This window comes from Stegostoma tigrinum, chromosome 6, assembly GCF_030684315.1.
Source record: "Stegostoma tigrinum isolate sSteTig4 chromosome 6, sSteTig4.hap1, whole genome shotgun sequence".
NCBI lineage: Eukaryota > Metazoa > Chordata > Chondrichthyes > Orectolobiformes > Stegostomatidae > Stegostoma > Stegostoma tigrinum.
This window is the reverse complement of record NC_081359.1, coordinates 92601041-92616893: the sequence shown is the minus strand read 5'-3', so window position 1 is coordinate 92616893 and position 15853 is coordinate 92601041. Positions and strand designations below refer to the sequence as shown.

The 15853-nt window shown below is 45.7% G+C and overlaps 1 long non-coding RNA gene across 1 annotated transcript in view; it reads right to left on the bottom strand.

Moving 5' to 3' along the window:
- Positions 1-4781: 4781 nt before the first annotated feature.
- The window catches only part of LOC125453240 (uncharacterized), a 32614-nt gene continuing 21542 nt past the window's right edge, over positions 4782-15853 (bottom strand). The window contains exon 3 of the long non-coding RNA XR_007247727.2: positions 4782-5608. This is a non-coding gene — a long non-coding RNA (uncharacterized LOC125453240). The remainder of the gene's footprint in view (positions 5609-15853) is intronic.

The window sequence follows — 15853 nt, the reverse complement described above, 5'->3', positions numbered from 1 at the left end:
TCCTGTAGTTTTAGACTCCCCACCCCAGGGAAAAGACCTTGCCTCTTTACCCTATCCATGCCCCTAATGATTTTATAAGCCTCTATAAGGTAACCCCTCAGCCTCCGACGCACCAGGGAAAATAGTCCCAGTCTACTCAACCTCTCCCTATACCTCAAACCCACCAACCCTGGCAAGATCTTTGTAAATCTTTTCCGAACCATTTCTAGTTTCACAACATCTTTCCTTTAGCTAGGAGACCAGACTGCACGCAAATGGTTACAGCAGGGGAGGTGATTGCTGAGTGGTATTATCACTGGGCTGTTAATCCAGAGACCCAGGAAATGTTCTGGGGGCCTGGGTTTGAATCCCACCATGGTAGATGGTGGAATTTGAATTCATTTTAAAAAAAGTCTGGAATTAGGAGTCTAATGATGACCGTGAACCCATTGTCGATTCTGGGGGATAAAGCCCATCTGGTTCATTAATGAATGAATGAATTTGCATTCAGCAATGTCTTTTGGTGAAGGAAACTGCCACCCTTGCTGTACCTGGCTATATGTGATTCTAGATCTCTACTGAGACAGCAGTTGAGCTTTAGAGAAGGTTCACTTGGATGATCCCTGATATGAAGGGATTATCTTATGAGCAAAGGCTAAACGGGTTGAAACTCTGCACACTGGACTTTAGAAGACTGAGAGCTGATCTCATTGAAACAAATAGAATTCTTAAGGGGCTTGATAGGGTAAAAGTTGAGGGGATGTTTCCCTTCCTGGGAGAATCTAGGAGCAGAGGGCATAGTCTCAGAATAAAGTGGCACCAATTTAAAACTGAGACTGAGAGGGATTTCTTCACTCGGACAGTCGTGAGTCTTTAGAACACCTTGCCACAGAGATCCGTGGGGGCAGGGTCCTTGTGTATATTTAAGGCTGAAATAAATTGATTCCCCAACAGTGGGAAATCAATGGTCACAGAAAATATACAAAATAGTGAACATGAGGAATCTCGGATCAGCTCTGACCCTATTGAATGGCTGAGCAGGCTTAAGGGGCCAAATAGTCATTCGGTTCCTATTGCTTATGTTCTTATGGTCTTATGATGTTCTTGAACCTCCACCGTCCCATTCCCTGGACAAGACACTATCCTCAGAAACTTCTTCAGTGACATGCTGAGCTTAACATGATTGGCCTCCAATAATCACAACCTTTGTGCCAGACGCCAGCAGAGACCCTCCACCCATCCCTGATCTGATTCCTTTCTGTTGCCTTGATGTCAACAGTGGTGACTCCTATTACACACTGAGGTACCTTCTGTGCCTCTGCTACACTCAGTGCTTCCTCCAGTTGGGAAGGCAGGATGCCAAGTGAATATGGGTTGTTGATTTTCAATTCTGAAAGTTAGTTTGCACTTACTGACATCAGTGTATGTATTTTATGCAACGCTTAAATCAGTGCTTGCCCATTAAACGGATTTGAGGGGTGAGGGACACACCCTCAGACCTGGAAGAGGAATGTAGCTCAAGACAATCAATCTAAACAGTTTTGAATACCAATCTATAATCTGCTGATAGCAGGTTGAATTCTTTAGAACAGTACAGGTGACTATCAATATTTTCTGTCAAAACAGAGTTTTGCTTTAATTAGGTGCTCTACTATCAAACTGAGCGTTAAAGAAAATAACAAAACTAAGACAAATTAGATCATAATATCAAACAATCCTAGCACTCAAACTCATATCACAGGTTGGAAATGAATGACATTTAAATTACTGGATTTCTATTTTGTATATTTTTATACTTGAATTTTTGCTGTCTCCTGCTGCATGTAATTTTCATCTTCAGTAGTTGTCACACAGACACATTAGAAAAGTATATCACTGTTTCAAACTTGTGTTCCACCATGAGATAAAAGGTGTAGAACTGGATGAACACAGCAGGCCAAGCAGCATGAGAGGAGCAGGAAAGCTGATATTTCGGATCTGACCCTTCTTCAGAAATACTGTCTCCTCTCCCATGAGAACAGTTTTTCCTGCAGTAAAAATAATGGAGAGAAAACTATAGGAGTCGTGCATCTGAACTTGTGAAAGCTTCGCATGAAGACCAAATACTATTTTATGACATTTTGCTGTGAAGTTACTGCTCATGCAGAACAAATAATGCTGCACCATTGTGCAACAGTAATGTCTCACAGTCAGTCATAAGGTAAATGGCCAACTAACCTTTTAAGTAGTTGAGCCCTGCCGCATCTTCACCATCCCCCCAGACCTCCCACTGACTGAGGACGAACGGTCAGTCCTAAGCAAGGGGCTCACCTTTGTCTCCCTACAACCACACATCAACGAATACCAGTCATGGTTGGACATAGAACAGTTTTTCCGCCGCCTTCGCCTCCACACCTACTACTTCAACCGGGAACCTAACCCTCCCTCCACTGACCCCTTCGCCCGCTTCCAACACAAGTCCTCCTCCTGGACACCACCCCCAGGCCTCCTACCTTCCCTCGACCTCTTCATCTCCAACTGCCATCGAGACATTAACTGCCTCAACCTCTCCACTCCTCTCACCCACTCCAAACTCTCCCCCGCAGAACAGGCAGCCCTCCGCTCCCTCTGCTCCAACCCCAACCTCACCATCAAACGCGCAGACAAGGGTGGCACAGTGGTAGTATGGCGTACTGACCTCTACATCACCGAGGCCAAACGCCAACTCTCCGACACCACCTCCTACCGCCCCCTCGATCATGACCCCACATCCGAACACCAAACCATCATCTCCAACACCATTCATGACCTCATCACCTCAGGGGACCTCCCACCCACAGCCTCAAACCTCATTGTTCCCCAACCCCGCATGGCCCGTTTCTATCTCCTTCCCAAAATCCACGAACCTGCCTGCCCTGGTCGACCCATAGTCTCAGCCTGTTCCTGCCCCACCGAACTCATCTCCACCTATCTGGACTCCATTTTCTCCCCTTTGGTCCAGGAACTCCCTACCCACGTCTGTGACACCACCCACGCCCTCCACCACCTCCAGGACTTCCAATTCCCTGGCCCCCAACACCTCATTTTCACCATGGACGTCCAGTCCCTATACACCTGTATTCCGCATGCAGATGGCCTCAAGGCCCTCCGCTTCTTCCTGTCCCGCAGGCCCGACCAGTCCCCCTCCACCGACACCCTCATCCGCCTAGCCGAATTCATCCTCACCCTCAACAACTTCTCTTTCGATTCCTCCCACTTCCTACAGACAAAGGGGGTGGCCATGGGCACCCGCATGGGCCCCAGGTATGCCTGCCTCTTTGTAGGTTACGTGGAACAGTCCCTCTTCCGCACCTACACAGGCCCCAAACCCCACCTCTTCCTCCGTTACATTGATGACTGTATCGGCGCCGCCTCTTGCTCCCCAGAGGAGCTCGAACAGTTCATCCACTTCACCAACACCTTCCACCCCAACCTTCAGTTCACCTGGGCCATCTCCAGCACATCCCTCACCTTCCTGGACCTCTCAGTCTCCATCTCAGGCGACCAGCTTGTAACTGATGTCCATTTCAAGCCCACCGACTCCCACAGCTACCTAGAATACACCTCCTCCCACCCACCCTCCTGCAAAAATTCCATCCCCTATTCCCAATTCCTCCACCTCCGCCGCATCTGCTCCCACGATGAGGCATTCGACTCCCGCACATCCCAGATGTCCAAGTTCTTCAAGGACCACAACTTTCCCTCCACAGTGGTCGAGAACGTCCTTGAACGCGTCTCCCGCATTTCCCGCAACACATCCCTCACACCCCGCCCCCGCCACAACCACCCAAAGAGGATCCCCCTCGTTCTCACACACCACCCTACCAACCTCCGGATACAACGCATTATCCTCTGACACTTCCGCCATCTACAATCCGACCCCACCACCCAAGACATTTTTCCATCCCCACCCTTGTCTGCTTTCCGGAGAGACCACTCTCTCCATGACTCCCTTGTTCGCTCCACACTGCCCTCCAACCCGACCACACACGGCACCTTCCCCTGCAACCGCAGGAAATGCTACACTTGCCCCCACACCTCCTCCCTTACCCCTATCCCAGGCCCCAAGATGACTTTCCATATTAAGCAGAGGTTCACCTGCACATCTGCCAATGTGGTATACTGCATCCATTGTACCCGGCGTGGCTCCCTCTACATTGGGGAAACCAAGCGGAGGCTTAGGGACCGCTTTGCAGAACACCTCCGCTCGGTTCGCAATAAGCAACTGCACCTCCCAGTCGCAAACCATTTCCACTCCCCCTCCCATTCTTTAGATGACATGTCCATCATGGGCCTCCTGCAGTGCCACAATGATGCCACCCGAAGGTTGCAGGAACAGCAACTCATATTCCGCTTGGGAACCCTGCAGCCCAATGGTATCAATGTGGACTTCACCAGCTTCAAAATCTCCCCTTCCCCCACCGCATCCCAAAACCAGCCCAGTTCGTCCCCTCCCCGCAATGCACCACACAACCAGCCCAGCTCTTCCCCACCCCCCCCCCCACCACTGCATCCCAAAACTAGTCCAGCCTGTCTCTGCCTCCCTAACCTGTTCTTCCTCTCACCCATCCCTTCCTCCCACCCCAAGCCACACCTCCATCTCCTACCTACTAACCTCATCCTACCTCCTTGACCTGTCTGTTTTCCCTGGTCTGACCTATCCCCTCCCTACCTCCCCACCTATCTTCTTTTTTCTCCATCTTCGGTCCGCCTCCCCCTCTCTCCCTATTTATTCCAGAACCCTCACCCCATCCCCCTCTCTGATGAAGGGTCTAGGCCTGAAATGTCAGCTTTTGTGCTCCTGAGATGTTGCTGGGCCTGCTGTGTTCATCCAGCCTCACATTTTATTAACCTTTTAAGTAGCATTTGTTTTATACGAAATTTTTGCTTTGGCAGTGGGACTAGTGACACGTGATTCTCAAAATCCACTTAACCAGATAGATAGTTTAACTGAGGGCTAACATGTCCAATAAAACCAAGCCCCCTCAGTTCTGTATTGGAATCTCAGTTTAACAATGCATTCAGTACTGTTGAGGAACTTACAATCAGGTCTTTAATTTCAAAGCAGACTGCTACCAACAAAGCCGAGTTGATCTCAGATTGACAAAATTAAAATAGCATTCAAACTTATTTTAGAAACCAACTTCCAGAAATTATCTTGAAATGTTTTGTGTTTTTTGCACAAAATACAGCTTTCACAATTTTATGTACATATAAAATATAACTTTAATCAATATCTATAATCTCTAAGCCATCATTTTCATTCACATAGGGTGCTGATTCCACCAACTTTTCTCCAAATGCTCCTGAATATAATTTGCTGTTTGGATTAATAATGCTTGATTCTGCATTGGTAGTAACACCTGACATGCTTCTGTCATCTGTTTTTAAAAGATTTTCTTCAGCAAAACTTTCCACAAGCTTTGCATTTTCTACATCCTCCACATTTACATCCTCTTTGTTCAAGCTTGAAGCAACAGTACAGGTTGACTTCCCAGAACACAGCCCCATTAGGTAACCACACAGAACCACAGTTTGTTGCCTCTTCTGTTCAAATGAATTTCTTTGAAAAATGGAGTGTTGTTTTTCCAATGAAATCCCACAAGAAAATCTATGTTTGGGATGAAAGAAAATCACAGTGCATAAGATTTGTCTTTTTTGAAACTATTAAATTGTGTATTGTGCATAAAATGATATTACTACATCTACAGCAGCAAAATGACATCAGATGCAATTTTGAATGTAATATCTATCTTCCTGTCACTGGCTGATAGATAACCACTGAAAGAAACAAATTGCCAAACCATGGATGCATGATCACTTAATGTTTTGTTCTGTTGGAGACTTTTTGCACTTCTCACCATGATGTTGTTGGTATAAATCTAATCAAGTAGGCTGACATGGATTTAATGGGCTAAATTTTGCCACAAGCTTTAGTACCACAACATCAAGAACAATTAGGAACTATTAGTGAAACTACAATCTTGACTGTGACTTTCTAATTGGCTGTCTACAAGCTCAACATCTAATTAAAGATGGCATGATGCTGAGTTAGCCAAGGGCAGGCAGCTCTGGATTGTCAGCAGCCCCATAAGTAAAGAGCGGAATTGCTGAGGCAGTTTGAGGACTGTGATGGACCCTCAAATATACTGTTGCTTGCAATGACTTCAGAGACATTAAAATAAAATCAGACTTCAAAGCTGTGAGTCCTTCAGAAAGGAAGGTACACTCCAGCAGCTGGATGAGACCTTATTATCCATGTCTATATTATACCCACCGCTGATAGATGGCTTCCATCTTGCTGACAACCTAAAGGCCAGAATGCAACATGACCATGTAATCATCTCAACTTGGTATATTAACTGTATTAATAGGTTGACCGTCCTACATACAGCAGATAACAGAGCTGCTTTCCAGGTTGCCCCAGCAGTTTCCCTGCCACCAGAATACATTTGGGGCAATCAACGCAGCTCACTTCTATTTCCCCCCTACCTCCACCTTCCATAAATACCAATACGGCCTCCAAGGCTTGGTAAAATTGTCTTTGAACAAGCAGCTGAATTTGAACTTGTAATACTGGTTTATTGGCTGGATCTTTTTGACCTAGAATTACGGAATGAGTTGATTTTACTGGTGTCATTTTGGTAGATAAATCCTAAATCAAAAAAATCTATAACTTCTCTGATCTGGCAACCCTGGGATCAAGTGATTTCTGTATTATAATAAAATGTTAAAATCCTTAACCACAACTGTGAGTTTAGCTGGAAATATGTTCATGGACCCAAAATTGTTAGCCAAAAATAAGAAAGCACGTGTATTTGCAAATTGGACTATATATGCATACAAATACATATGGATGTACCTGACAAGGTAGATTTCTTCATCCAAGCTCTAGTTAGTAGAAACATTTTCACTAACTTGGTTCCTTCATAACCTTCATTTCTTTGCCCAAAAACTTACTGTATCAACCAGTTCTTGGGAAGTCGCGGTCAATACAATTTGGACCTGACGGAATACAGCAGGCCAAGCAGCGGCAGAGGAACAGGACAGTCGATGTTTCGGGCCTAGGCTCCAGCTCCACATTGTATTGACTCTGACTCCAGCAACTGCAATTCTTGCTACCTCTGAGCTCATGGGAAGTCTCTGCCTGGCTTCTTGTTGTTAATCTTTTACAGTATAAGGGGTGAAGACTGACTTGGCCTGCCATGACCAGTAAGGTAGTCATGTTATCTATTACCAGCAAACCTGACCAGAGCAGACAAAGGGGAATTCAACTGAAAAGGATTCTTTAAAAAGAATCTGAAAGGGGGCTCAAATGATAAGGGATAAAAACCAAAAGAACTGCAGATGTTGTAAATCAGGAACAAAAACAAAGTTGCTGGAAAAGCTCAGCAGATCAGGCAGCATCTGTGGAGGAGAAAACAGAGTTAATTTTTCGGGTCCGGTGACACTTCCTCAGAAGGGTCTGAGAAAGATCCGAAACGGTAACTCTCTGTTTTCTCCTCCACAGATGTTGTCAGACCTGCTGAGCTTTCCCAGCAACTTTTGTTTTTGTGTCAAATGATAAGGGAGATGCACTTAAAAGGTTCACAAGAAAGGTAGATTAGGTATAAATGAATGGTAGGGCTTAGGACTTAAAGACACCGAAAGGATCCTGGAGAATGCAGGGAGAAACTCGGATGCAGAGGAGACAGTCACAGAAATTGAGGCAAGGACAACAAGGGAAAGTGGGAACTGCATATTAATACTGGGGAATACAATAGGATACTTAGGTATGCTGGGGAGGGAGAATGAGCAGGTGAAATAGATAGGGTCAGTGTGAGGATAAGGTTGGAAATGGGATCTGGATGGAAGTTGAATCGGGGGCAAAAGAAGGAATATTGACAGAATATTGAGCCAATACTTAGAAAGCCCAACAAGGGAAGGGGCACTTCTGCACCTAATAGTCAGAAATAGCCCAGGCAGGTGATTGAGAATTTTAAGGGAAAGGACAAAGATAGGCTGGCAATAAAAGTTCTAATTTTACTAAGAGAAGTTATGATTTGGCCTAAGTGACATGGGAGCAACTATTTGTAGAATAAATTGTGTCAGGGCAGTGGGAAGCATTCAAAACTCTGATGTCAAGAGACATTAAGATTAAGGAAAAAATAAGTTATGGCAAATACTAACGGCTCAATACTACAGAGTGTGGCTGAATAAAAAGTACCGGAGGCACTGTAAGAAGGAAATTAGAAAAGCGCAGAGAGTGTACGTAAAAGCATGGCAGGTAGAACATGGCAGGACAATCCAAAGGGTTTTTAAAAAGAAAGATAAGGAGCAAGACATAGGTAAAGGTGAAGTTGCCATAGTCTGGGCTGCTCTCTCATTTGAGAGAGACAACTGATGGTGGTTTAATCTAAGGATCACCGCACCTCAAGCAAGGCATGATGTTAATAAAGTGGGACCTTCATGGCAACTCAGCCAGAATGCAAACTGAACCTGAGCTGTTGGCATCACTTTGAATTGCAAGCCAGCTGTCAAGCCAACAGAGCTAGAAAATAACTAGTGAAAGTGTACACTCCTTTGGGGAACAATGGGCCAATTTATGTGTAGACCCAGAAACTGTGGGCACAGTCGTCAATGAATAGTTTCACAGTGGAAAATACTGACACAGTTATAGACATTAGGGTAGAGATCTGTGAACAACTAGAAAAAATGAACACAAATAGAGGAGGTAACATGGAGTTTAGCAGACCTAAAAGTTGATAAATCTGTAGTACTGCATTAGACATATCCCAGAATAATAAGGGCATGAAGCAATGAATAGATAGTGATGCCTAACCTGGTGGAGTACAACAAGTGATTCATCCCTTTGCAACACTGGAATCAGGTTCCCTTGAGGGTGCTGACCTCAGTAGCCATCTCTGTCCAGGCTGCATTTGTCATTTGCATTGTCAAAAAAAATTCCCTCCTGGACAGCTTTCAGAAGAACCTCGAGAAAGACATTGTTTAACAGTGGTGTTGCTTTGTGCCAGGTGTCTTAAAGTTCCAGGAGTGGGTGGGATCAATGTGCAAAGGTTGAGTGATGTTTCTGAATTGCAGAGAATGAAGTACTACCAAGAAGGTTCCAATGGAGGCAAGAACTTCCTCCTGTCTACCCAAAAATTTGACATTTCATTTGAACACACATATACAATGAGCTAAGCAGAATATAATCAAGTGAGAAAACTCAACCCGCTCTCCAAGTGGAAGTATCTCCCACTTTTAGGCTGTCTCCATACTGTCTCAAGAAAACAATATTGCACCACTACATCTTCCATGCTTCCATTCCAAACGTACTGAACTGAAATGATGCTTAGGACAACGAGCAAACATTTAAACAGTTCATCCACTTCACCAACACCTTCCACCCCAACCTTCAGTTTACCTGGGCCATCTCCAGCACATCCTCACCTTCCTGGACCTCTCAGTCTCCATCTCAGGCAACCAGCTTGTAACTGATGTCCATTTCAAGCCCACCGACTCCCACAGCTACCTAGAATACACCTCCTCCCACCCACCCTCCTGCAAAAATTCCATCCCCTATTCCCAATTCCTCCGCCTCCGCCGCATCTGCTCCCACGATAAGACATTCCACTCCCGCACATCCCAGATGTCCAAGTTCTTCAAGGACCGCAACTTTCCCCCCCCAGTGATCGAGAACGCCCTTGACCGCGTCTCCCGTATTCCCCGCAACACATCCCTCACACCCCGCCCCCACCACAACCGCCCAAAGAGGATCCCCCTCGTTCTCACACACCACCCTACCAACCTCCGGATACAATGCATCATCCTCCGACACTTTCGCCATTTACAATCCGACCCCACCACCCAAGACATTTTTCCATCCCCACCCCTGTCTGCTTTCCGGAGAGACCGCTCTCTCCTTGACTCCCTTGTTCGCTCCACACTGCCCTCCAACCCGACCACACACGGCACCTTCCCCTGCAACCGCAGGAAATGCTACACTTGCCCCCACACCTCCTCCCTCACCCCTATCCCAGGCCCCAAGATGACATTCCACATTAAGCAGAGGTTCACCTGCACATCTGCCAATGTGGTATACTGCATCCACTGTACCCGGTGCGGCTTCCTCTACATTGGGGAAACCAAGCGGAGGCTTGGAGACCGCTTTGCAGAACACCTCCGCTCAGTTCGCAACAAACAACTGCACCTCCCAGTCGCAAACCATTTCCACTCCCCCGCCCATTCTCTAGATGACATGTCCATCATGGGCCTCCTGCAGTGCCACAATGATGCCACCCGAAGGTTGCAGGAACAGCAACTCATATTCCGCCTGGGAACCCTGCAGCCTAATGGTATCAATGTGGACTTCACCAGTTTCAAAATCTCCCCTTCCCCTACTGCATCCCTAAACCAGCCCAGTTCGTCCCCTCCCCCCACTGCACCACACAACCAGCCCAGCTCTTCCCCCCCACCCACTGCATCCCAAAACCAGTCCAACCCGTCTCTGCCTCCCTAACCGGTTCTTCCTCTCACCCATCCCTTCCTCCCACCCCAAGCCGCACCCCCATCTACCTACTAACCTCATCCCACCTCCTTGACCTGTCCGTCTTCCCTGGACTGACCTAACCCCTCCCTACCTCCCCACCTATACTCTCCTCTCCACCTATCTTCTTTTCTCTCCATCTTCAGTCCGCCTCCCCCTCTCTCCCTATTTGTTCCAGTTCCCTCTCCCCATCCCCCTCTCTGATGAAGGGTCTAGGCCCGAAACGTTAGCTTTTGTGCTCCTGAGATGCTGCTTGGCCTGCTGTGTTCATCCAGCCTCACATTTTATTATCTTGGAATTCTCCAGCATCTGCAGTTCCCATTATCTCTGATTCATACCCTGCTTTATTTCATCCATTGTGAGGACAAAGAAGGAAGTGGTTGATCATCAACAGTTCATCCTGAATCCTGTGTTTCATCCAGTGTTCTGGTTGATGGAAGTGGGCTCATTCATAGTCAGTATGCACAAGATTTTCCCACCTACTATCTTGATTTTTTGTAGTGTTTGTACAGCTAAATGATAGATCTATGAATTAGCTCTGCTTAAAGAATTTACAGACTACTGATGTTTCAGAACAACAGATTTATGGACTTCAGAGGTTACGGTATATAAAGATTGGAAATTTAAGATGTATGCAAATTACAAGAAGATTGGATTTGTGTTTCGCATTTAAAGCAATAAACCTCTGACAAAAACTCCAATGAAACCTCTGATAAAAGTGTGCAAATCCACAGTGATATGTACAAATTTAAATTTTCAACCAAGGTGACCACAGAGTGTCTTGTGCATCATGAATAGCCTGGAATTCTGCTAAGTCCTCCTTTTATTCTTACAGAAAGGAGGTTTCTCAATGGTCAGCCCATTTTTTCAACATTTGGTGTTAGGTAAACAAATAGTCACACCACAACAATTATCATAAAAACTCCAGGGAACATCAAAAAAAAGGATAATTTGAGGCTGTAAACACTCTGAGATATATTTTGACAAAGGTCTTGAAATATATTTTCCAATCTCTCTTGGGCACCTATTTTTAATAGATCCGAACATAAATCAATATCGTAACATCAAATCAGATCTTCATCAAAGTATTCAAATCAAATTCTGATGAAATCCAGAACAAGAAACATGATGCACTGAGCTGAGATAATGGGAACTGCAGGTGCTGGAGAATCCAAGATAATAAAGTGTGAAGCTGGATGAACACAGCAGGCCAAGCAGCATCTCAGGAGACAAAAGCTGACGTTTCGGGCCTAGACCCTTCATCAGAGAGGGGGATGGGGTGAGAGTTCTGGAATATATAGGGAGAGAGGGGGAGGCAGACCGAAGATGGAGAGAAAAGAAGATAGGTGGACAGGAGAGTATAGGTGGGGAAGTAGGGACGGGATAGGTCAGTCCAGGGAAGACCGACAGGCCAAGGAGGTGGGATGAGGTTAGTAGGTAGGAAATGGAGGTGCGGCTTGAGGTGGGAGGAAGGGATGGGTGAGAGGAAGAACAGGTTAGGGAGGCAGAGACAGATTGGAGTGGTTTTGGGATGCAGTGGGGTGAGGGGATGAGCTGGGCTGGTTGTGTGATGCTGTGGGGGGAGGGGACGAACTGGGCTGGTTTTGGGATGCGGTGGGGGAAGGGGAGATTTTGAAGCTGGTGAAGTCCACATTGATACCATTGGGCTGCGGGGTTCCCAAGCGGAATATGAGTTGCTGTTCCTGCAACCTTCGGGTGGCATCATTGTGGCACTGCAGGAGGCCCATGATGGACATGTCATCTAAAGAATGGGAGGGGGAGTGGAAATGGTTTGCGACTGGGAGGTGCAGTTGTTTATTGCGAACCGAGCGGAGGTGTTCTGCAAAGCAGTCCCCAAGCGTCCGCTTGGTTTCCCCAATGTAGAGGGAGCCACACTGTGTACAGCGGATGCAGTATATCATATTGGTGGATGTGCAGGTGAACCTCTGCTTAATATGGAAAGTCATCTTGGGGCCTGGGTTGGGAGTGAGGGAGGAGGTGTGGGGGCAAGTGTCGCACTTCCAGCGGTTGCAGGGAAAGGTGCCGTGTGTGGTGGGGTTGGAGGGCAGTGTGGAGCGAACAAGGGAGTCACGGAGAGAGTGGTCTCCCTGGAAGGCAGACAAGGGTGGGGATGGAAAAATGTCTTGGGTGGTGGAGTCGGATTGTAGATGGCAGAAGTGTCGGAGGATGATGCGTTGTATCCAGAGGTTGGTGGGGTGGTGTGTGAGAATGAGGGGGATCCTCTTTGGTCAGTTGTGGCGGGGGCAGGGTGTGAGGGATGTGTTGCGGGAAATGCGGAAGACGCGGTCAAGGGCGTTCTCGACCACTGTGGGGGGGATGTTGCTGTCCTTGAAGAACTTGGACATCTGGGATGTGCGGGAGTGGAATGCCTCATCCTGGGAGCAAATGCGGCGGAGGCGGATGAATTGGGAATAGGGGATGGAATTCCATACCACCTCCCTCACCCCCATCCCAGGCCCCAAGATGACTTTCCATATTAAGCAGAGGTTCACCTGCACATCTGCCAATGTGGTATACTGTATCCATTGTACCCGGTGTGGCTTCCTCTAAATTGGGGAAACCAAGTGGATGCTTGGGGACCGCTTTGCAGAACACCTCCGCTCGGTTCGCAATAAACAACTGCACCTCCCCAGTCGCAAACCATAGGATGACAATAGATGACATGTCCATCATGGGCCTCCTGCAGTGCCACAATGATGCCACCTGAAGGTTGCAGGAACAGTAACTCATATTCCGCTTGGGAACCCTGCAGCCCAATGGTATCAATGTGGACTTCACCAGCTTCAAAATCTCCCCTTCCCCCACCGCATCCCAAAACAAGCCCAGTTCGTCCCCTCCCCCCACTGCATCACACAGCCAGCCCAGCTCATCCCCTCCCCCCACTGCATCCCAAAACCAGCCTAGCCTGTCTCTGCCTCCCTAACCTGTTCTTCGTCTCACCCATCCCTTCCTCCCACCTCAAGCCGCACCTCCATTTCCTACCTACTAACCTCATCCCACCTCCTTGACCTGTCCGTCTTCCCTGGACTGACCTATCCCCTCCCTACCTCCCCACCTATACTCTCCTCTCCACCTATCTTCTTTTCTCTCCATCTTCAGTCCGCCTCCCACTCTCTCCCTATTTATTCCAGAACCCTCACCCCATCCCCCTCTCTGAAGGGTCTAGGCCCAAAACATCAGCTTTTGTGCTCCTGAGATGCTGCTGGGCCTGCTGTGTTCATCCAGCTTCACACTTTATTATGATGCACTGAGCTGTAGCTTTTTGACTGTGTTTTTCCTGTTCACAGATTATTACAGTCACTGCACATCTCTGGATTTTTCCTAACCACAACCAAATCACCCATGTTACTAATTAAAAGAACAATTAACAAGCACTACCCACCAGGGTCAGTGCAATAGTAATGATAATAACTAGGGTATGGAATGCAGGAGGGAACTAAATTAAGATAGAGTTGAAGAAGGCAGGATTTCATTTTTTAAAAAATCAGCCTGTTCAGAGATGTTATTACGTGTTCTGGAGCATGTGGGACTTGAGTCTAGGCCTCTTGGTTTAGGGGTAGGAATGCTACCTCTGCACCATAAGAACCCTCATTGATATTTAGCTTTTTTTTTACTGTGTTCAGAGATGTCATTACATGCCTCTGGAGTAGGTGAGGATTGAACCCTGGCCTCCTGGTCTACCACTGCACCACAAGAGGGTCCTAAAATAGAATCATTGCTAATGCTGTTGAAGGGAGAAGCCATGTGGAGCTATGCCAGGGTCTAGCAAAACTTGAACTCATAACCCTTGATTGGCAAAGCCAGTGCTCAAATTACTGAGCTATTGCACCTGAGACAGGAGTTAGCTTTGTTTCTTTGTTTCTTAAATTCAGAGTCAGTCTCTGAACTGAGAGATTCTGAATCCCCCTTCATTTTGTAATTTCTTTTTTACCACTACACAGCAGTAGTGCTTATTTTAGGGTTTAGCTTTTATTGATAATTGTCCTATTTTCTAATTGCATTTGACTAATTCATCCCATTTTGTTCATTGAATGGGCCCAATCAGAAAATCTGGGTTTCTGAGCTAGGTTTCAGTTTTACCAAATTTTGAAAACACATTGGGTAAGGCTGAACCAGACTCTGAATGTAATGAAGATAATTCTGTAGGAATTGCTAGAGGTTTCTTTTCAAAAGAATGTTTTGTCAGGGATTAAATGGACTATTGAAAAGTTCACAATTCCAATGTTAATTGCAAATTTAGAGCTCAGTTCCACCAGAGGGAACAGGTTGCTATAATACAAATATTCAATCCCATGCCTTGAACTGTTGACATTTTGTATTGACCTATGAGTGAATATGTTGAACAATTTATTAATTTTAGGTGGTGGTGTTTTTCAGAATTTATTTATTTTTACATTTTACTTTTCATAATAATATTTGGTTAAAACAATCTTGTAATTTTTGGGATTAAAATAACCTGCAAGCAATTACAAATTGCAGGCATAAAATATATGTATCCAATTTTTGTTAATTTTTTGTGCTTTTAAAAATGGAGGGAGCTGAATATTTGAAAGAAATGAAATCTCTAATTTCAGATGAAGCTGCTAGAGCAGCTATTTAACAAACTAACCTTTTGAATAGATCTAGCAAAGATTTAGCCAATTAGGATGTCAGTAGTTCAGTCTTATGGAACTGAGTGCTCAGCAGTGCTTAAAGGGTTACTGACAATGGATTTCTGGACATGAATGTCTTAAACACGTAGAGTAAGAAGGGACAATTAATTTAAGGAATTACAGCAACTCTATATTTGAAAATGAGATCTGTAGTTAGGTGTGTCACATTTTAAGTAATTTTCTTTCACATATGAAAGACTTTAATGTTTCATCTTATTGGGGTGATGGCACTGATTATCTTTCAAATGACTGTACTACAGTCAAATGTTCATTTCAGCAAGAACCTTTAATTTGCAGAGTTTCCAAATATGCAGTATGACTTCTACACCAACTTACAATGTCTCCACCACTGGTCATATATGTTACAGACTTAGTCTCTGACTCAACGTTACAATTTACCCTGATCTCGTTATGATGGTGTCGAAGGTTGATGGCCAGTTACAATCCGCCTTCTCTTGACTTGAGTGCATTTCTGTAAAGCCATCAGTGAGCTCTATTCTTTTTCAAAGTCAGTAGTATGTACATTGTTTTGTTTTTTATTTCACAAATACCAGGGATGTCCAATTTATCCTTCTACCTTGAGGTGTTTCCATGAACATGATCTCAGCTGTTCAGGTTTTTTTTTAACAATAGTTCCTTCTTGCTGTCAGTCTTG